Source organism: Crotalus tigris, unplaced genomic scaffold (assembly GCF_016545835.1).
Source record: "Crotalus tigris isolate CLP2741 ecotype Arizona unplaced genomic scaffold, ASM1654583v1 scf7180000024310.2302065, whole genome shotgun sequence".
Classification (NCBI taxonomy): domain Eukaryota; kingdom Metazoa; phylum Chordata; class Lepidosauria; order Squamata; family Viperidae; genus Crotalus; species Crotalus tigris.
This window is the reverse complement of record NW_024100482.1, coordinates 98,525-120,742: the sequence shown is the minus strand read 5'-3', so window position 1 is coordinate 120,742 and position 22,218 is coordinate 98,525. Positions and strand designations below refer to the sequence as shown.

The 22,218-nt window shown below is 44.8% G+C and overlaps 1 protein-coding gene across 2 annotated transcripts in view; it reads left to right on the top strand.

The window, feature by feature from the left end:
- The first annotated feature begins 529 nt into the window (after positions 1 to 529).
- The window catches only part of EPS8 (epidermal growth factor receptor pathway substrate 8), a 117,856-nt gene continuing 96,167 nt past the window's right edge, over positions 530 to 22,218 (top strand). Inside the window, exon 1 of one of the 2 annotated variants that reach the window (XM_039324907.1) lies at positions 530 to 761. The gene's annotated coding sequence lies outside the window, so the exon portion shown is untranslated. Of the gene's footprint in view, positions 762 to 1,437; positions 1,578 to 22,218 lie in introns of those variants that run through there. The other variant, XM_039324909.1, reaches the window with a different exon arrangement.

Genomic DNA, 22,218 nt, shown 5'->3' with positions numbered 1-22,218 from the left:
GGCAACTTTAAGACTTGCGGACTTCAACTCCCAGAATTCCTCAGCCAGCAAAGGAATTCTGGGAGTTGAAGTCCGCAAGTCTTAAAGTTGCCAAGGTTGAGAACCCCTGCATGGACACCGACTTAAGTTACAGGTCAGTTCACAGTTTTGGCTTACATCGACTGAAATCGCCCAATCTGGCTAAGCCATGATCCCAGCTGGTTGAAAACCCACCACAACTCGGTTCACCCACAAAGCGCCAACACATAATGCACACGGTCTTAAAAAAAACCCCACGAAGCCTGGGATCAAAGCCACCCCTTTCGCCAAACGAAACACCCGCTTTAGCGGCTCGGTACAGGGACTCGAACCCGCCAGCGTCGTGCAGGGGAATCCACCCGACTGGGGTCAGAGGCACGTGGGAACCGGGTGGCCGGCAGCCTTTTCTGATCGAGCAAAGCCCAGGTGGGTCGCTAGAGGGAGACCGGCGCCACCGAAAGCGCCAGAGCCACAGCCGGGGCCGAGGCAGAGGCGGGCACTTTGGAAGGCGAAGCTGCACTTCGCTTACCCTGCGCGGCGGTAGCGGCTTTTTCCGCTTGGCTCCGATGACCTGCGGGAAGCGAAGGGCTTCGCCGAGGCGCACCAGCCGCACTTCCCGGCCCAGAAGCGGCGGGGTTTGGTAGCCTTCCTCCGGTTTGGCGCACCCACCGCCTCCCGCGGGGGGCGAAAAAAAAAAAAAAGCCTTGTGGATGAGCAGAAGCGCAACAGGGGAGCCGAGAAAGGTAGGCTGCGGCGCGGCTCGGGGGTTGCCCCTAAGCCCCCCCCTCCAGCGAGACCAGCCCCCCCCTCCCGCGGGTTGAAGGCTGCTTTCTGCGCGCGCGCGGGCGCCCTATGGTGATGGTGGTGGTGGGGCGGCTGCGCTGAATCCTATGGCCCCATTTCGATCCCATCTCCGATTTCCTCGGGCGAAAGCAGCAGGAGGGGGATGGTGAATTCTCATGGGTGAAAAAAGGGGGGGGACATTTGTTGGTGATTCTCACCTGGGCTTTTGTCGATGAGCTGCGGGATGGGGGTATTTTTGAGAGTGTGTGTGTGTGGGGGGGGTGATTGTGTGTGTGTGTGTGTGTGTGTGTGTGTGTGTTTCTCAAGCCAGAATCTGTGGGAGTTTCTACCTGTGGCTTTTCTGTTCTGTAACCTGAGCATTCAGTAGTCACTCCTGTCGCTGGTCTTCCCAACTCGATCTTCTTCTTCTTCTTCTTCTTCTTCTTCTTCTTCTTCTTCTTCTTCTTCTTCTTCTTCTTCTTCTTCTTCTTCTTCTTCTTCTTCTCTTCTTCCTCCTCCTCCTCCTCCTCCTCCTCCTCCTCCTCCTCCTCCTCCTCCTTCTTCTTCTTCTTCTTCTTCTCTCTCTTCTTCTTCTTCTTCTCTTCTTCTTGCAAAGAAAGGGTTGGCTTTGCGCTGTGGCTTGATACACCGGCCCCCTTGACACTCCTGCCCATGGGGGGGGGCTGAATTTCAGCTCCCCTAATCTTTCACCAGCGTGGTTGGTGTACAACTAATCTGGGTTAGAGGCGGGTAACAAGGTTGGAATACCCTAACAGGTGAAGTTTTCATTGGATCTCTTTGGTTTGGGGCTTATTGCTTTTTGTGAATTCTGTCATTATGGTCTGCAAACCCTGTTTAACAGCTTAATGTATTGCCAATTGTGGGTTTATTGAAATTAAGGACTGGCACATGGTGTGGTTTTGCAACAATATAAACTGGATCTCAGTGTTCTTGTTTGGCTAAATACGAGACTATCTCCCAATTTCAGAAACATCCATCTGACTTTATTTACGTATTAAATTTATATGCCACCCATCTTCTTGAATAGCAAGTCCCACTTCATCCAGCCACAAAGCTGATGCTGGTTGTGTATGTACAGCTCACAAAACCACAAGCTAGTTAACCTAGCTTTGCCCAATGTGAACTCCCATCTGTATAAATAGGTGATGCTTTGGTGGGTTGTATAGATCCAGAAAATGGGTAGAATTCTATTTGTGTTGTGCAGATATACTCTACGACTGGTGAAGTAGGGCCTGGAGGGTTGTCATAATAAACCTTATTTATGGGTGAGGTTTTTGTGTTTTGTCTCCTATGTAAGGGCTTGTGATTAGGAAACAAAAACAACACTTCAACTGATAATATAATTGTATGTACAATAATTGGTATGTACAGATATAATTGGTATGATAATTGTATGTACAGTATAACTAGACCCTTCTCTTAACGCACATATTTTCTATCACAATTGCTGAACTTGCACAGTGCCTTAGAGCTGTGTTTCTCAACCTTGGCAACTGTAAGATGTGTGGGCTTCAATTCTCAAAATTCCCAGCCAGCCCTTCTATGTTACTTCCATCCCATCTTTTAACTGAGATAATCTTGCCATCCCATTTTATCATGGGAATCCCGATCGGATGACGTCTTTGGGATGTCTTGGAAATTTACAAAATCTGAAGAAGTTCTTTGCTGGCTCACTCTGTAACCAATCTCTACCGGCCTGGATTGGAACCAAGTAGCGTCTTTTCATCATCATTGCTTCTCAACAGTCTGTATTTAAAGTATTTCCAGAGATAGAAAACAGCCCTTAGTTATCATGCATTAATCTGATCCTCCAAACTCTTACAATTCCTGGAAGCCAATGTGACAGTTTAATTTATGCTGTGGTTGAAAAAGTATTTCCGTCACTCCTCGATCTTCCTGCAGTTTCAAGGGAGGACCCCAAGTTCTAAATCATGAGACAAGAATTTTTTTAAAAAAAAAAACACCATTTTTCTCTATTAGGGAGGTGTGGTGCTTGACTTTGAAAAGTGGATTGCGAGTATGCACTGCATACTGTACTGGTTGGTAAGTTGCAGTGGGAGCCCAGAAAAATGCACCTTTCATTTAAAGAGGTCTGACACCACACCCACTTGCAACAAGCACCTTGTTGCCTTCTCCTGGGCTAATCCCAAGGATCCACTTCTTATCAGGATGACAGTTGTCCATTTATTCCTTTTATTTCCTGCTTTATCTGCAGTTGCCAATCAAAGAGAACTGCATGCTTTTGAGTCAGTGTTGATTCTTAGCAATTTCCTGGACAAGTCCCTGCAGTATTCTTGGCAAGATTTTGGAAGTGGTTTGCCCTTGTCTTCTTCTTCCTGGGGCTGAATGAGAAGGACTGACCCAGCTGGCTTCATGCCTAAAGTGAGTTGAGTGTAGAACTCACGGTCTTCCAATTTCTAGCCTGTTGCCTTAACCACTACACCAAACTCTTTAATTCAAGGGAACTCTTCTCTTTTTATTCCATTATGGCTGAGAGACTAGACTAGACTAGACTAGAACAGAATGGGACCTTGGAGGTCTTCCAGTCCAGTTCCCTGCTCAAGCAGGAGAACCTGTCCTATACCATTTCAGACAAGTGGCTGTCCAGTCTCTTCTTAAAAATTTCCAGTGATGAAGCACCCACGATTTCCGGAGGCAAAACTGTTCCACTGGTTAATTGTCCTCACTGTTAGGAAGTTTCTCCTTAATTCCAGCTTGCTTCTCTCTCTGATATGTTTCCAACCATCGTTTCTTGTCCTGCCCTCTGGTGCTTTGGAGAATAATCTGACCTCCTCTTCTTTGTGGCAGCCCCTCAAATACTGGGATACTGCTATCACATCACCCCTATTTTTTCTTTTCTTCAGACTAGCCAAACCCAAGTTCTGCAGCCGTTCTTCATATGTTTTAGTTTCTCTTCTCTGCACTTTTTCCAAAGTCTCAACATCTTTTTTGTAGTATGGTGACCAAAATTGGTTGCAGTATTCTAGGTGTGGTCTTACTAGGGTTTTATAAAGAAGTACTAATACTTCGCGTGATCTTGATTCTATGCCTTTCACACTTTGTGAAAGGTGTTCTGCGGATCCAAGTTTAGAATATCTGTTGAGTGACCCTTGTCTGCACCCCTGTTGATACCTGACTTACTTTAAGTAAATTGAGGGAGGGAGGTTCTATGTGTTTGCTTATTTCTGCTTTCTATCATCTTTCTTGTTAAACTGGCTGTCATCAGCTTGCTTTCTTGCCCCATTTTTAGAAATGGTGCTTACATCAGCGCTACATCAATCGCCCTGTTAATTCAGCTTCTGCGGCTTGGTGCTCTGTTGTGAATGCTGAAGGGTTGGAATTGGGCAACCAATTAATTTAAATAAATAAATATTCCGGGGAAGAATATTACTGTGGATAAATGTTTCATGGATTCCTTGGTTCCCACATGAATGTAAAATAAATGCATAGAGACATTTAACAGGAATCTGCATGGAGTGTTCCTTTATGTGCTAGACTGACGGCCTTGCTTTTGAGTCGTTTTGAACATCACAGTCTCTCTGCTTCCTTGCACTAATGAAAGATCTCAAGAAGTTATTACGTAGCCTTTTGAAAGGCTGAACAACTTTCGGATCCGCCAGATTGAATGGGAACTGTTGTATTCTTGTTTTCCAAAACTTTTTGTTTGCTTCTAAAAGATATTTTTTTGTTGTTTATGTATGCTGCCTTTCAAAAAGATCAACCTTGTACATTTGACCTTCAGTCCATGGTGGAGAAGGGTTGTCCATATGTTAGACTCCTGAGTCCGTAGAGAAATGCCAAGGGTTAACGCTTTTGATTTTGATTCTTATAATAAAGAGACCATGAATAGAATAGTGCCTGCAATCTATTATCTATGAAAGCATTTTTCTGCCCACCCCAACTATCTTTGCCTAAAATTCTGCTGTCCACTCAAGGGAAGCAAGTAAATTCTGAGTTGAGTTCATCTTCTTAAGACTGCACAGAAGTATCCATATTAGTAAGAAAATAACCATAATGCAATAATGCCTTCTTCTCAGGTGTCCTTCTTGAACTTTCTAGCGGCTAACCTCCAGAGCTGGTATTTCTTATAACTTCCCATAAAAAAATTCATCCCATCCCACCCTCTTAATTTTCACTTTGGATAAGAGTTCCGTTAACTGTGAGGTTTATTCTATTGTCCCATTCTATTTCGGACCAGTCCCAACAACTCAGATCCATCAACGGGGAATCTTCCTTGTGTAGTTTCACTTTCTTTTGCACAAGCTTTTATTCAGTCCCTCTGAAATATGGTGCAGCTGTTCCTCAAGAAGAGATGCTATTGCTGCAATTTTTGTCATGATTGTTCCAGAACAAAATCAGTGAAGGAGCACTGCTTGAAAATCTCCATACTGATTTTGGGGTAATATGGCACTTTTCATCTCCACTTGTTGAGTGCCAGATAGCTTGCAAATAGTACCCAATTCTTCTGGGGAAAAAGAGCGGGAACTGAGTTCTTTTGAAGCCAGTTCTTTATTTTTTCCCAAAAGGTAAGAGTCAGTATTTCTAAAAGAATTGGGTAGTTTTAATATACCTGTAATTATCCATCCTTTGCAGTTTTCTCCTTTTTCTGTTTCTGTTTTTGTTTTGTTAGGTATAGCACATAACACTTACACCAGGGGTAGGCAACCTTGGCTCTTTTATGATTCGTGGACTTCAACTCCCAGAATTCCTGAGCCAGCATGGCTCAGCTTGGAAACTTTCCCTTCCCCTCAGCATGGCTGGCTCAGGAATTCTGGGAGTTGAAGTCCATGAGTCATAAAAGAGCCAAGGTTGCCTACCCCTGACCTATACAGATAGTCCTGAAATCCACAATTAGGATCAGAATTTCCATTGCTAACAAGATGGCTCTTAAGTGAGTAATACCTGATTTAATAACCTTTTTTGCCACAGTTGTAAAGCAAATCACTGCGGTTGTTAAGTAAATCGGGCAGTTGTTAAGCGAATTTGGCTTCCCCCATTGACTTCACTTGTCGGAGTCTGGCTGGGGAAGTCACCAACGGTGATCACATGACCCTGGGACACCTCAGACGTCATAAATAAATGCGCCTGCATTTTGATCATGTTGATTGTGAGGATACTGTTGATTGTGAGGATACCACAACAGTTGCATATGTGAGAAGCAGTTGTCTTTTTTTTTTTAGTGCCGTAACTTTGAATGATCACTGAACGAATGGTTGTAAGTTGAAGACTATATAAGATTTTACCCACATGAAGAACAGAGCAGGCTAAACAAGAGAAATACGTAGAATGTTGATTTATATGAGTATAATCTAAACCAGTGGTTCTCAACCTGTGGGTCGGGACCCCATTTGGGGTCAAATAACCATTTCACGGGGGTCGCCAAACAACGCAGTCCGCCATTTTTTTCCCCTTTTCTTTAGCTGTGCTACTCTCTTTTATTCTATTGGCCTTTGAAAGCCAATAGAATAGACTCTCTTGAATAGAGTCTAATTCTATTGGCTTTCAAAAGCCAATAGGAATTGTCCAGGCTGTCTCTGCCCTGCTGAGCCCGCCAAAAGTCCCATTCTGCAAACGGTGCTGCACCAGTTGAGTAGTCCTCGACTTACGACTGGTTGAGTAGTCCTCGACTTACAACCGGTTGGGGGTCGCAGCATTAAAAAGATTGAGAACCACTGATCTAAACTGACAGATAAAATGTGCTGACATTATTTGAAAAGGAACATTTCTGCCAGAGCAATGGTGTTCTTTTAATACTGGAAATGTCAGTACTTTGTTCAAAACCTGATTTTCCTGCACCCTACTGTAGAGCTGTTGGAAACAAATTTCCATGAAGATTGTTTTCATTTTGACTAATACAGAGATTTATTTGGCTGTTTCCCATTCCCGGAAGAAGCTCCTCATCCAGGCTTTCTGAGACTACGGGGCGAGACTTGCTTGGATTGTCATGAGCAAAGTGGAAGAGAATGATGATTTTCATGGAGCTCTTGGAATAGGACATGCCTGGATTTAGTCTCCAAAGCAGTGTTTCTCAACCTTAGCCTTTTTAAGATGTGTGGACTTCAGAATACTGAAGCCAGCATGGCTGTCTGGGGTACTCTGGGAGTTGAAGTCCACACATCTTAAAGTGGCTGAGATTGAGAAACATTACTTCAAGTTATCCTCTTATGACCATGGCAACAGTGGTAACTCCTACTACAACAGCCCTTTCTCTAATTTCCTTTCCCCTTTTCTCAGGGGTATCTCTTTCCGGGGTTCTTTCTGGAGTTTAGCTCAATTGAGCAAAGATCTCCCACTCCTCTTGACAATGATGTCTGCTTTTTATCTCTGAAGGTATAGCTCTTTTCTTTAACCTGGTTGTTCCAAATCAGCATCCCAGCTCTGAGCAACAAAACTAAAAAAGCAAAAGAGGACATCCACGGATATCTCTGGAGCCAGCAGGCTCCTCCATCAGGGTCGGAGAAATGAATGTCAACTTTTAAGTGGCATCGGCTGTAGCCTTTAAAAAAAAAGAAAGAAATCTGAGCTATGGTCACACATGTGAAGGAAATGGATTTATTTTCAGAAGCAATTAGGATGCATTGTGTTAACGAGGTCTGCCTTATCGAAGCATTCACCTGGTCTTTTAGAAATTCAATATTTCTGACATGTTGATTTCTCTTGGAGGTGGGAGAAGTTGAATCTAGGTGTGGGTCTATCTGAGTGTCCATGTACACGTTGTTTCCATATGAATGAGAACAACAAATCCTAATTCTCTTGCCAAAATAAACAGTAACATAATTGGTTTGGTTTTAGCTCAGTGTACTATGCACACACAGCCGCTGTGTTTATAGATCAGTTTTATACCAGTATTGTATAAACCTAGCCTATTGCATTTAACCGGGTAAAATATGATTAAGCAAACCACGGCTTAATTTTATAGGTGAACCCAGTCTGCATCGCTGTTGTTCAAGTTCAATGTCCAATTTACTACCCCACTTCGTTAGGATTAGTTCACACTTTATACGTATATTATACATTATAATTATTTTGGTTTTGCATTTTGCAATTGTGGCTTGTTTAACAATGTAAACATACCATGGTTATGAAATACAAACCCAGTTCAAAATTTGAATCTCATAGGAGACTTGAAACTTCCTTTAGCTGATGGTGGGTGGAGAGGAGAGGAACTGATGTTATGAATTGTGTTTCCACTTTTCCACGTTCTTTTATGTAAAAATTTTCAAAAAGCTGATATCAGTCCATCATCTAAAGACAAGCTTAGTTTCACAAACATGCAAAGCCACTGGGCGGTTTCTTTGTTTTTCCTTCAACACTATTCACAAATTGGACTATTGTTGTTTGTAGATCATAGCTTGAGACCTAGCATGCTGTATGACCGCATCCAGTGTGTTTCATTTGACCAACCCTGATTAAGTATAACATGAAATCTTGGTGTAGAAAGTTCCTGGAAAGTCCCAACTGCTACATGGAAGCCCACATATGACCATAGGTTCTCCACACATTCTCAACCCCTCTGCTGATGGCCCAGGGTGACTTTTTGTTTTATTGGAAAGAGTGTAGTCCATGGCACATGTGTCCAGACCAGTCTTTCTTAACCTTGGCAACCTTAAGATGTGCTAAAATTGATACATTTTAAAGTTGCCAAGATTAAGAAACATTGATCTACACCAGTGGTCTTCAAACATGGCAACTTTAAGACTTGTGGACTTCAACTCCCAGAATTCCTCAGCCAGGCACGCTGGCTGAGAAATTCTGGGAGTTGAAGTCCACAAGTCTTAAAGTTGCCAAGTTTGAAGACCACTGGTTTAGACCATTGTAGTTGAATAGCAGTAGAACACACTTAACAGCTTATCTACCCAACTGATATTCAGATAATGCTTTGAGCTGCTTTGGTGTCCTCTGGAGTTGTCAGTACCAAGCTTTCCGGCTATTTTAAAGGGACCCTAAACAGACTTCTCTGCAACAGTAGAAACATTTTCACTCAAAATTCTTCATGAAAGAAAAATCCTGAAGATTATGTGATACGTACATAACTTGTTGTGAAGTTCTTGGTGTTTTCTGAGCTAAGGTGTTTACCTGGAGATGTTTCTTTACCCAATTAGTTAATATTAGGGTGGATGTGCAACACATCCCACAGTTAACACTGATGGAGTTAAATAGTTGGGTAACAAAACATCTGCAGACAAACAACCAAGCTCTGAGAGCTTCTAGAACAGGGGTGGGGAGCCTTGTCTCTTTTATGACTTGTGGCCTTCAACTCCCAGAATTCCTGAGCCAGCCATGCTGAGGGAAAAGGGAGAGGATTCCAAGCTGAGCCATGCTGGCTTAGGAATTCTGGGAGTTGAAGTCCACGAGTCATAAAAGAGCCAAGGTTCCCCACCCCTGTTCTAGAACTTTACACTTCCACTCTAAGCTGCAAATATTCACTTCTATTGGAATATAATTGTTTTGATTGACAGCTCTAACTTTCCAAGTATATTGTGCTGGAAACATCTAGACTGTTTATAGCACAACAAAATCATTTGCAATTCTGAGAAATACAGTGATCAACTCTCCAAGGCAGAGGATCCCTGAGAAGAGGGCAGTGTTGTCTTATCAACAAAGCATACAGCCGTGGCAGATACCAGAGTCTGAATGCAACTAGGCCTTTTCATGCAGCCAGCCTCCCTATCAGTCCAGTACAGCAACATTGGATGAATGTGGTTTGTCCAAAACAGCATGGAGATGAGTTGGTCAGTGGCCATAAATAGCACTTTTGTTCGCTGTTTGTATGTTCACTGTTTTCTTAGTTTGGAAATAGATTTTGTGATGATCACTTTGTGTGCTTATGTGTGTTAACTTGTTTCTCCAAACATCCCTCATTTAGGCTGGTGCTATTTCTATTAAAATTGCAGAGATCTAGTCTAAAAGACTTGTTGGGTAGAAAAGCCTGCCTTTCAGTGATACAAAATAAAGAGATAGGACAGAAATTTGACCGTGGTAAATAATCTTTAACACTGATGCTCAACCTAAAACCTTGATTTGCATGTCATTCCCATATATAAGCTTTGAAAGTGACTTTCAAAGCCTCTCAAAAACCAAATGCTGAAGTGTAACATTGACATAACAGGAGGAGAAAATGCTTAAGTAGATGGGGAGGTAATCACGTTCTCCATATATAATGTGCATAAATTTAGATAAAATACAGATGCAAGTTTAGCTTTGGTTCTGTGCCAACCCATTTGCTTATGCTGGCTTAGCTGACATTGTAGAGTGCTCACCGCTTCTCACCCTAAAACTTGAATCCCTGGACCTGAAAAAAAGTAGAAAAGAAGATAGACATATCAAATACAAAGATATGTCTTTGGAACAGTTGTCACTGTTAAAGAATGGAACTGAAGATGACAAGTTGATTTTGAAGGAAGTCTGAAGTGGTTATTTGTGTTTCTGAAGTCAACGGAAATATTAAATGGAAAGGAACAAGGAAGAAAAGAGTTGAGCTCAGTTTACAATAAAAGGTGACCCTGAAAATCATGGGTTGGTGCAGGATGCAAATCAGAACACTATTTTTATGAGCTACCTCTTATGGTTTGTAAGTCATGATTTATGACTTACTTTAATGTGTAAATTCACCCACTTTAAGTATCACTCTATGACAATGTACTGTGGTTGCTTTAGTATGTTGTATGTATGGATTAGTCTTTACTTAAAATCATGCAGATGTTAGGTCATTATTGGTCATCTAGGCCAGTGGTTCTTAACTTGGGCGAAATTGCCCCCCAGGGGGCAATTTCATTTTTCAGGGGGGCGATGGAACGAAAAGGGGAGACACGGGGGTAAAGGAATGAAAAGGGGGCAATATGGGGGCGATGGAGCGAGAGGTTTTGGGGACACTTTTGAGACTTTTTCGTACAGTGAATCGTTGTATATCTGTCGTACAAAAACATCAGATCGCTCGCTATTAGTGGATTGAATTGTGTTTTCAAATGTTCCTCCAGCTAGCTTCAGTACAGAACGCCGTACATATGTGAAGACGCATTGCTTATCTTCATGCGCATTGCGCAGCAGCCTCTACCCATACAGTAGCACGCCATTGGCCAGAATATGAGAGATATGGGGGGAAAGACTGGAAATAAATTATTTGCATCGATATGTCCTGATGACAATTTTAAAGAAAACAAAAAAAGTGTTTGCATAAATTGAAGAATTATTTCCTATGTTGTGATTGAGAGGTTATGTTGGGGGAGGGGGGCAATGACAACTTCCTCATTGGCTCAAGGGGGCAATTCATTCAAAAAGATTAAGAACCACTGATCTAGGCCACAGTGGCTTGGTTGGTATAATAAATTGAACCATAACGTGACTTTTGACTTTTATACATATAATGTATAAACCCAACCAATACTTTATATTCAATAAATCTTTTTAAAAATAATTACATATTAGCATAAACTGTGAATCCCATCACATACTTTTGTGCCTGTTCATAATATACTTTGAACTGGAAATGAGGTCTGGCATGAATTAAACCTCTCTGGGAAAGGATCTTTTGAGAAAATTATATGTTGGGGAGAATTTTTACTCAGCCAATTTCTCTTGATGAGTTCTTACATGAGGATTTTCCCCCCCTGTATTGGAGAAGATTTTGCCATGTTATGCCCTCTGCTTATACATTTAGAATGCTTCAGTCTAGATTGGGGTGGGCAACTATGGCCCCTTTATGACCTGTGGACTTCAACTTCCAGAATTCCTAAGAGTTGAAGTCCACAACTCTCAGGAAGTCATATAATGAAGAGTTTCACCTGGTGTAAACAGTCTCCAGAAGTCCTTGTAAAGGAAGTTCTTGAGCATGAAATGGCTGATCTTCCAACTGTCTGAAAATGACTTGTGAAAGATGTATGTTTCCTCGCTTATTTGATGCTACCACTGATGGTGGGATGTGCTAGAGGGACTTTCTGGCATAGTCTGAAACACCATTCTTCCTGTAATGAAAAGTATAGAGCAGTGTTTCTCAACTTTAACTTTAGGATAGGTGGATTTCAACTCCCAGAATTCTATGAGTTGAAGTCAACCTGTCTTAAAATTGACAAGGTTGAGAAACACTGATCTGGAATCAAAGCAATGATGGTTTTTGTTATGTCCCGAGCCTTGCAAACGGCTCGGGCGTTTGCAGGCAGTCCCGGGCAGGTGCAAGGCTGCCCGGGACCAGACAGGCTGTCGCCAGCGCTGTGCGCATGCGCGGGTGCTGGCGCGGGAAAAGTAACACATTTACCTGGGAGTTGCCTATATAAGAGGCTGCGAGCGTTTGGGAAGTTTAAGGGAAGCCATCTACTTGTAAGCTGAACGCAGAATAAAAAAAACTGAGAACTCCAACTGCTTCTTGTATCTGCTTTGCGCCAAGGACTCAACACTGGTGACGAGGGTGGGATTGCCTTACACCGCCTGGAAAGGAAGAAGTGTAAGCTTACCCAAGTGAGTCCTGAGCGGCGGAACGGCGTCGACTCGGCAGCTACCCGCCAATCCAGTGTGCATTCGGGGGTAGGCTGGCTGATAGACCCGTCTCCTGAAGATGGCGAAAATCGGAAGGCTTTCGGAATTCGACGTCTCACATCCAGAGCGGTGGGAGTCATACGTAGCCAGGGTGGAGAACTACTTCAAGGCAAACCAAGTGAGGGAAGAGAGCTTGAAGGCTGCCACCCTGCTTTGTGTTTGCGGTCAAGACACCTTCGACATCGCAGAAAACCTTGCAGCACCTGTTCCAGTAGAGTCTGTCAGCTACGCAGATCTGAAGAAGCTATTGAAGGAGCACTTCCACCCCAAGATGTCCGTCATTGCATGGCGCCACACCTTCGAGCAGAGGGATCAACGGCCCGGTGAGTCGGCCAAAGAATTCATCGCCGCATTACGGAAGGCCGCCAAGCACTGCGAGTTCAAAGACCTCGAAGAACGACTGAGGGACCGATTTGTGTGCAGGTTAAGGCATCGAGTTCTACAACAGAGACTGTTCGCTAAAGAAGAATTTTCCTACCAAGATGCCTTAAGGGAAGTCACCGCAGAAGAAGCAGCAGGCGGCGCTGTCAAGAACATGCGGCCGATCAGAAACAGTCCAGAGGTTGCATCCGTGCACCAGGAAGACGTCCAAAGAAACTCCGAGGAGGATCCGGACGAGGAAGTCGACCGTCTCCACCCCACGAAGGAAGAAAATCAGAAGGGAAGCTCTTCAGCTCCGCTCAAGTGCATCGGCTGTGGAGGTCGCCACAGGAGAACCGACTGCAAGTTCCGCTCCGCTACCTGCCGGGCATGCGGCAAACAAGCACACATTGCAGCTGTGTGTCTGGGCCGACGAAAGGTACAACCTCAGGAAGAACTGCGCCTGAAAGGTACCAGATTCCCCAGCCAGAATAGGGTAGGGTTTTGCGCTTCGCGAAGAAGCATCCTTAGGACAGGCACACACAAGCCCATTAAGAAAAAGCTGTCACTCAAGGTGAAGCTACAAGGGGTTCCATTAACTATGGAACTAGACACAGGGTCTGCCCTTTCAATCATCTCCTTGCATACATTTAGGAAGATTTGTTCCGGTAGTGGAACTCAGGCCAAGTTAAGGCCTTCTGACATTGTGTTAACAGATTTTCAAAATTCAAGAGTGTGTGTTAAGGGGGAGGCCACCCTTAACGTGCAATACAAGAGTTTTGAAGGTCCACTAGACGTATTAGTAGTAGGGGGTGAACGAACGAGTCTCATAGGACTCGATTGGTTTGAGGCCCTGGGAATACACGTCACAGGACTCAACAGTTTACAAACACTCGACCTACAGGAAGTCTGCAAAGAATTTGCAGATGTTTTCAGCCCCCAGCTGGGCACATTCAAAGGACCCCCTGTGTCCTTAAAGCTAGACCCCACTGTCACTCCCATTAGAATTAAAGCAAGAAGGGTCCCTTTTGCTTTAAAGAGTAAAATTGACACTGAGTTAGACAAACTGATTCAACAGGGAATCCTAGAACCTGTTGATTCCAGTCCTTGGGAGACCCCCATTGTCACGCCTCTAAAGGCAAATGGGGACATTCGCATTTGTGCTGACTACAAATGCACTCTGAATAAGGCATTGCAGCAACATGCCTATCCTGTTCCTGTGGTCAGTCATATTCTGGCCTCCCTCAAGGGGGGCGCGTTTTTGCAAAGCTTGACCTAGCTCAAGCATATCAACAGCTGCCTGTTGATGATGATGCTGCTATAGCTCAGACTATTGTGACCCACAGGGGAGCCTTTAAGGTAAAAAGGCTACAGTTTGGAGTGAATGTCGCTCCTGGGATTTTCCAAAGCGTAATGGAAAACACACAACGGGGCATACCGGGGGTTTGCCCCTACTTTGATGATGTCTTAATTGCAGGAGACTCCACACACATTCTAGCTGAAAGGCTAAGGGCTGTTCTGTTAAGGTTCAGGAAAACAGGCCTCAAGCTCAAAAAAGACAAATGCAAAATTGGGGTGCCTTCTACTGAATTTCTGGGATTCAAAATTGATGCTGCTGGAATTCACCCTGCTGAATCCAAACTAACTGCCATTTTAGAAGCACCTAGGCCAAAGTCCAAGGCCGAACTTCAGGCCTTCCTGGGTCTCCTGAATTTCTACAATTCTTTTCTTCCACATAAAGCTAGTGTAGCTGAGCCTCTTCACAGGCTACTAGACAAGCAAGCTGTGTGGCGGTGGTCACAGACGCATGAGGCCTGCTTTAACGAAGTCAAGGCCTTGCTCACTTCTAACAGTGTACTTGCACATTTCAACGAGTCTCTTCCTGTGTGCATCGCGTGTGATGCGTCCCCTTACGGGGTTGGGGCTGTCCTGAGCCACCTCAGGTCTGATGGAACTCAGGTTCCTGTTGCATATTATTCAAGAACATTGTCTTCTGCCGAGCGCAACTACGCTCAGATAGACAGGGAGGCTCTGGCTGTTGTTGCGGGAATTAAAAGATTCCATGATTTTCTATATGGCAGGCAGTTCACGGTCTTCACTGACCATAAGCCTCTGCTGGGACTGTTTACCACACGTAAGCAGACTCCCCAAATCATTTCCCCTAGAATGCTTAGGTGGTCTATTTTTTTGTCTGCATATGATTTTTCTTACTCCACAAGCCTGGGAAAGAAATGGGCCATGCTGATGGCCTCAGTAGGTTGCCTCTGCCAGTAGTAGAAGCTGACCCTGCGCCAGCTGTCAACATTCTATCAATCCAAGCCTTGCCCGAGCTCCCTCTTAGTGCCAGGGATGTTGCCGCTGAAACAGGTACAGATCACACACTTTCACGTGTCCGTTCCTGGGTTTTGTCTGGTGGCCTGAGCACTGCCCTAGTCCTGAGTTTCAGAGTTTCTGGTCCAAAAGGAACGAGCTGTCCCTTTCTCAGGGTTGTTTGCTTTGGGGAAACAGAGTTGTCATTCCCACCTCAATGAGGACTAGGGTCTTGGAATCCCTCCACGAGGGTCATCCTGGCATTGTTCGTATGAACGCTCTTGCACGCAGCCACTTATGGTGGCCTGGTTTAGATAAAAATATTGAGGCTAAGGTGCATGCATGCCACCTGTGCCAACGATCTCGCCCAGAGATGCCCCAAGCTCCCATGCACAGATGCGAGGAAACACAGTCCCCATGGTCTAGGGTGCACATTGACTACGCTGGGCCCTTTCAGGACCAGTTCTTCTTGGTCCTTGTTGACAGCCACTCGAAATGGCTTGAGGTTGTACCTGTCTCATCCACCACCACTGCAAAGACTATTCAGGTACTGAGGGGGATTTTTGCTGCACACGGGCTGCCAGATGTCATTGTGTCCGACAACGGCCCTCAATTCACTTCCTCCGAATTCCAAGCTTTTTTACAGGCTAACATGATTCGTCATGCCACGTCTGCGCCTTTCCACCCGTCCACCAACGGTATGGCTGAACGCATGGTGCGCATCACAAAGGACGCCTTGAAAAGACTCACCTACGGGGACTGGCATCACAGGTTGGCTGACTTTCTCCTTTCTTATCGCACCACACCGTCCACTTCTACAGGGAGAAGTCCAGCTGAACTTCGTTGGGGGCGTCAACTTACTACTAAACTTGACCGGTTGCATCCGGACAGATTGCCTTCATCTACCTCACATCCTAGGGCACCTAGACAACTACTTGAGGGTGCCCCGGTCTGGACTCGCAATTACGGGCCTGGTCATACATGGGTCCCCGCTTCTGTCTCCAGGGTCACGGGTCCTCTATCCTACGAGGTAGCTCTGGACAACGGTCGTGTCCTGCGCAGGCACATCGACCAACTCCGCCCTAGGCGGCATCTTCCAGCTGAGACTCCTGGGTCTTTTCCAGGGGGGGAGGGGGACCCTTTGGAGCAAAGGGAAGGGCACGAGCTGCTGCCCATCTCCACTGATGGAGCCACAAACGGCCCATTCCAGGGTTCCGCGAGAGCTCCGAACAAGAATTCTATGAGCCTACCCAACTACCAGGCATCCACGCCTACTCCAGCCAGGGAGTCACCCCGGGGGCATACTCACTTTCCACACATATCACACAGCACTCCAGTCACGGAGGATACCCGGGGGCATCCCAACAAATCATTCCCCGCAAGAGAGCTGGCACACAATCCCCAAGGTTGGCCTGACCTTACCCCAAATCCTACAGGGGGTCAAACATACAGGGAGGTGGTCGAGGAACCAAGTCCCGACTACAACACCTCTAGCCCAAATCAGGGAGTAACTGAGTTTTGGGAAAGTACAGAAACCCACACAAGCCCGGACACAGAACGGGGTTCAGGGAATGGACAACCTCCTGACAGGTCTTGGACGGACCTAGGAGGTTCAACAGAGACGCCCAGCAGTGGCTATCACTTCAGGGGGCCCGAGGGTCTACAGCTAGGCAGGTCAACCAGGTCACAAAGTGACAGAAGCCCTGGCCTGACGAGCCCGGTGGGCGAGCAAGCAGGCCAGGCATCAGGGCACAGCCCTTGGAAGGCACCAAGACAAAATAAGGAGAACAGGCTCACATCTCCCTCCAGTCAGGGAACTCCTGCTAGTAAACCAGAGCTGAGAAGGTCACAGAGAGCAAAGAAATCTCCTAAGTACCTAGAGGATTATATAACATTGCTGGCAAGGCAAAAGCCAGCAAACAGTGGAAGTACTGGGGAGCGGAACGCTGTATAGAACAAATGATTATATGTTGGTAGTAGTTTCAGCCCGGGGGAAAGGGGTGTTATGTCCCGAGCCTTGCAAACGGCTCGGGCGTTTGCAGGCAGTCCCAGGCAGGTGCAAGGCTGCCCGGGACCAGACAGGCTGTCGCCAGCGCCGTGCGCATGCGCGGGTGCTGGCGCGGGAAAAGTAACACATTTACCTGGGAGTTGCCTATATAAGAGGCTGCGAGCGTTTGGGAAGTTTAAGGGAAGCCATCTACTTGTAAGCTGAACGCAGAATAAAGAAAACTGAGAACTCCAACTGCTTCTCGTATCTGCTTTGCGCCAAGGACTCAACAGTTTTAGTCATTGTTCTTCATAGAAGGCTTGGAACACAGTAAAAGAAGGTTAGTCCTTAATTTGTCACCTCTTCCAGTCTGTTGCCCCAAGTAGCTGTTTCATTTTAACAATAGAATTGGCTTTAACAATCTAGGTAGATTCAAAGCTATGGTAAACTGCAGTTTTGATCATTCTTAGCCTGTGCCTCCATCTAATCCTCTAAATTAGACATGTCAAACACAAGGCTCGGGGGCTGGATGCGGCCCGCGAAGTGGTTTCATGTGGCCCGCGAAGCCATTCTGGAAACAGTGAAGGAACAGCCCCTGCTGCCTTGGCCCTGGCCCAGGCCAACTGGGAGCCAATGTACAATTTTGTGGTGGCCATCTTGGCACTTGGCCCAGTGGACCATTCCTTGGCATTGCCCCGGTCCCACCCCCTTCTGCCAGAGACCCTCAGATCTGTCCCACTCCTGCCCAGGCCCCCATAGGCACCCTTGACGTGAATGATGTAAAACTGGCCATGCCCACCCAGTAGGCTGCACCCACTCAGCCCCCCCCCTCCGGCCCCCCCAGGGCAACCGCAGTGCTGATGCGGCCCTCAGTGAAATTGAGCTTGACATCCCTGCTCTAAATAGAAACGATCATTGGGTCCATTTGTTGAAAACGGTATAGTTTTCTTTCATCAGTTTCGAGTCATTACTAGTTTTATTAGAAGTCAAGTGTATTGCAGTAGTGCAGGGGTAGGCCACCTTGGCTCTTTTATGACTCGTGGACTTCAACTCCCAGAATTCCTGAGCCAGCCATGCTGAGGGAAAAGGGAGAGGATTCCAAGTTGAGCCATGCTGGCTCAGGAATTCTGGGAGTTGAAGTCCATGAGTCATAAAAGACCAAGGTTGCCTGCCCCTGGTACTAGTGCATAGCAGGAACAGAGAGTTGCACACCGAAATCCCTAAGTTCAACAACTGACAGCCTGCATTGGGGCCTTTGCCTTGGGAAGCTCTACATTACAATTGTAGTCTTCAATGTATTGCCACAATTGAGCCCATCATTTCTGTGACTAAGCAAGACAGTTGTTCAATGAGTTCCCCCCCCCCATTTTACAACCTTTCTTGCCACAGCTGTTAAGTGAATTCCTGCAGTTGTTAAGCTAGTAACACGGTTGTTAAGTGAAATTAGCTTGCTCATTGACTTCGTTGGTCAGTGGGTCACAAAAGGTGATCCCATCACTCTGGAACATTGCAACCATCATATATACACAGCAGTTGTCAAGCTTCTGAATTTTGACCATGTGATCATGGGGATGCTGTGACAGTCGTAAGTGTGAAAAACCATCCTACGTCACTTTTTTCAGTGCCGTTGGAACTTTGAACAGTCACTGAACGAATGGTTGTAAGTCAAGGACTCCCGAATCAGTAACAAGGAGAATGATTAAGCTTCACTCATCTACCTCAGCATTAGATTTACAGCACTAAAAAATAGAAGGTGCCAAAAGAATAGAAAAACATATGACTGATAAGAAGTGTTGTATTTCAAAGGTTTGATATCTGAGAAGCACATGCTAAAATATACGTACAGAATATTAAAAAGTGTTGAAAACTCTCTCTTTCTAATTTAGAGCTATTTTGGACATCTGGATGAAAGCCATAATGTTAACTGTAAAAAAATACTTAAATCGATCCTCTAGAAGTCATGATTAAAGAGCCAGCTTAAGGGGGCTTTCTGCTATAATCTGTCAGTGCCCAGTTGTGACCTAGCAGTAAATATCTTCTTTATGGATACTGTACTGTATAGAGAAGGTTACTTCCTGAGAATAATAATGCCTATTCATTTATATCGTCCTCCCCCAACCAGATAGATTAAAAAAAATATTGTGGACTTCAGTTTCAATAATCCTTAGTCAAAATAGTGTCTGGCTCAGTCTTGAAGGGCTGACTTAGCTATAGCAATGCAACTCTTTTTTGCAGATTCTGATTTCATTTATCCCGAAATTCTACTTTTCAAAGAGTTGGAACCACAGGAAACCATAAAAAAGTCAAGATCAACACTGCGATGCATGTCTAACCTTGTTCCTTTTGTCCGTGTATATACAAAAGGGTGGGGGAATGCATCCAGATGTGGTTCCACCATCTTGACTTTTTTTTTACTTTTCCTTCCTCTTGCAGATGTGGTTCGTTGTGATAGTTAGTGTGTAGTTCTTTGTACTCCTTTAATCTTCATAACTATTTTGCAAGAGGGGAGAAGAGTACCTGACCCCAAATCTGTCACCAAGCTTTGGGGCAAGGTGGGGATTTGAACTTTGATCCATTTAGTCCTCTTTCAGCACGCTGGCTACCATGTTAATCTTGCTGTCTTGACTCAAGCAAGCTGGGCAGATCTGCCAACTGTTTCTCCTTCCTCACTGGTGTTACAAAATTTATCTGTGCTGTGGTCTTCTTCCCCTGCATTTCGGCATTTCTAAGCATGCTTTTTTTGCTCCGGGTTGTTTTGTGATACCTTTGCAAACCGTTTGATGTTATAAAAAGCTGGGGCATAGTCAGAACGACAGAATAATAGAGTTGGAAGGGACCTTGGAGGTCTTCTAGTCCAACCTCCTGCTCTGGCAGGAAACCCTGTACTATTTCAGACAAATATGAACCAGTTGCCAAACATCTGAATTTTAATCACATGATCATGGGGATGCTGCCAAGGTCGTAACCGTGAAAAACATTCCTAAGTCACGTTTTTCACTGCCGTTGTAACTTTGAATGGTCACTAAACAAGGACTACCTGTATTGTTCTTTCAGTTGGCCAGGTTTTTTTTTTACATGTATAGATATATACATATATGATTTTTCTTTCTTGTATGTAAGCCACCCAGAGCTATTGAAGAGTTGGGCAGCCCCAACAATGGACTAAATAAATAAAACTGAAACTGGGGAACAGGAAGGGTCAAACAGGGATAAGTGAGGGGGTCCTCCAAGGTGGGATGGTAGCCTTGTGAGGTTTCCCCTGCCAAGCCAGGATCACTTTTGTACTGTAACTGGGCCTTGTCTAACCTAGAATGGAAAGCTAATAGGAATCCCTTAGCATCTGCTTCAGTTTGCTCTCAGTTGACACCCAGGTGCTGGATGATATTTGCCCAATGCCAACATGAGTTGCCTGCCTATGGCAACAAGGAGAAGCTTTTTGTAGGTAAGTGCAACATTTGTGAACGAAGTGTGCTTTGGCACTGGGTGAGGCCAGCAAGAGGAAAAACCTATTTTATTTTAAAAGCTGAATTAAAACCGAATTAATGATCATACCGTTGACGTTTTAGCTCCCCATGTAGTTAATTATTTCTCTGCCTTGTGATATTTGGTGATAATTCTTTAATGGGCTTGAGGGGAGCTACCTTCAAATCTTTATGGGGAGCGCACACATTGTGCCTCTTTGAGTTACTGGCTTATTTTACTCTATTCTATCTTATGTGTCATTCTTAATATTGAAAGTTCCATGCTGGCTGCCAGTTGTTTTCCAGGCTCAGCAAGTTGTGGGCTTAGCCTTTAATCTTTCTCATAGTGGAAACTTCAGAGGAGGGGGGAAGTGGAAAGGAGACACTGCAAGGCTGAAGCGTTAAACATTTAACTCCAGTGCTGTATTTAAGCATTAGCATCATCTCCATAGGTGATCCGAAGCTGCATGCAGGCAAATGCATAGAATTAATGCAAAGGAGTAAAGGGGCTAGCAATAAAGGACTTTATTTAATTTAAATAAATATCCTGGGTCTTCCTTTCACCCAGCAAAGAATGCTATAGGAGAGAAGTACCTCCAGCATTATCCAAGTCATGGGATGGAAGAGTGGAAGAGTAAAATGTGACCTGCGGTTTTACAAAGCTAATTTAACTCTGTGTTAGAACACAACAGCCAGGGAGATTAGAGGCCCGTTAAACCCAAGGCTCTCCAGAAAGAATGCAACAACCTCAACTCCAATAAGCAAATGCATGTTAATTTGCCAGTTTCTTCAGCTTGTAGATAAATTAATTTTGCAGGAGGCAATGCTAGCTTAAAGACATCTATAGCAGTGGTTCTCAACGTTTGTGTGACGGCGACCCCTGTCACACAAACATGCCGCGCATGCGCGGCGCCGCCCCCTGAGGGGGGAAAATGGCGGATCGCCTTGTTTGGCGACCCCCGTAAAATGGTCGATCGACCCCAAATGGGGTCGCAACCCATAGGTTGAGAACCGCTGATCTATAGCATCTGGCAACTGTACTGTGGTTGTGGAGATTCTAGATGAAATGTGGGTTAAAAGCAATGATAAATGCACATGCACAGTTGCAGATGGGTTATTTTTTTGTGCAGGTTATTTGTCTGGTGATTGTAGTGGAAAATGCCTGAACCTCAAAAAACCCTAGCAGTAGTGATGTTTTTCTAAGAGAATGGCAGTGAGTATGGTTGGCTTAATTTCTGATTTGGATGCCACCGTTAGAGGTGCAGGAATGGTATTATTTTATTGTATTATTTTATTTCTGTTTTATTCATTAGATTTGGGGGTCACCTGGTTCCAGAATGGCTCTGGCTGGTTTTCCCCCACAATCGAAAGTGTAAGGAGACTGGTAGGGGTGTGAATGATTTGATTAAATCACTGATGGGTGGTCATATAAATTGAACAAATAGCAAACAACTAAATAAAGGTTTGTACCCTGGAAATCTTCTAGAAATGCTGAGCTTGTAAGACAAGCTTACAGATAGTCTGTTCTTCCTGTCATATATTCAGTCCTTAAGTCCAATTTTCAGATCATGGCATTTCCAAATCCTTACGTCAACTATTGCATTACAGACTTTTCCATCTTATTTTGGCTCTGCTCATGGAAAGGTGAATGTCAAGCACCTTGCTAATTCACATTTGTTAAATTTAGAAAGACAGTGGCATCTTTAATCCAGAAAGAATCCCTGTTTCTGTGTGTGTTGTCAGTTGTCG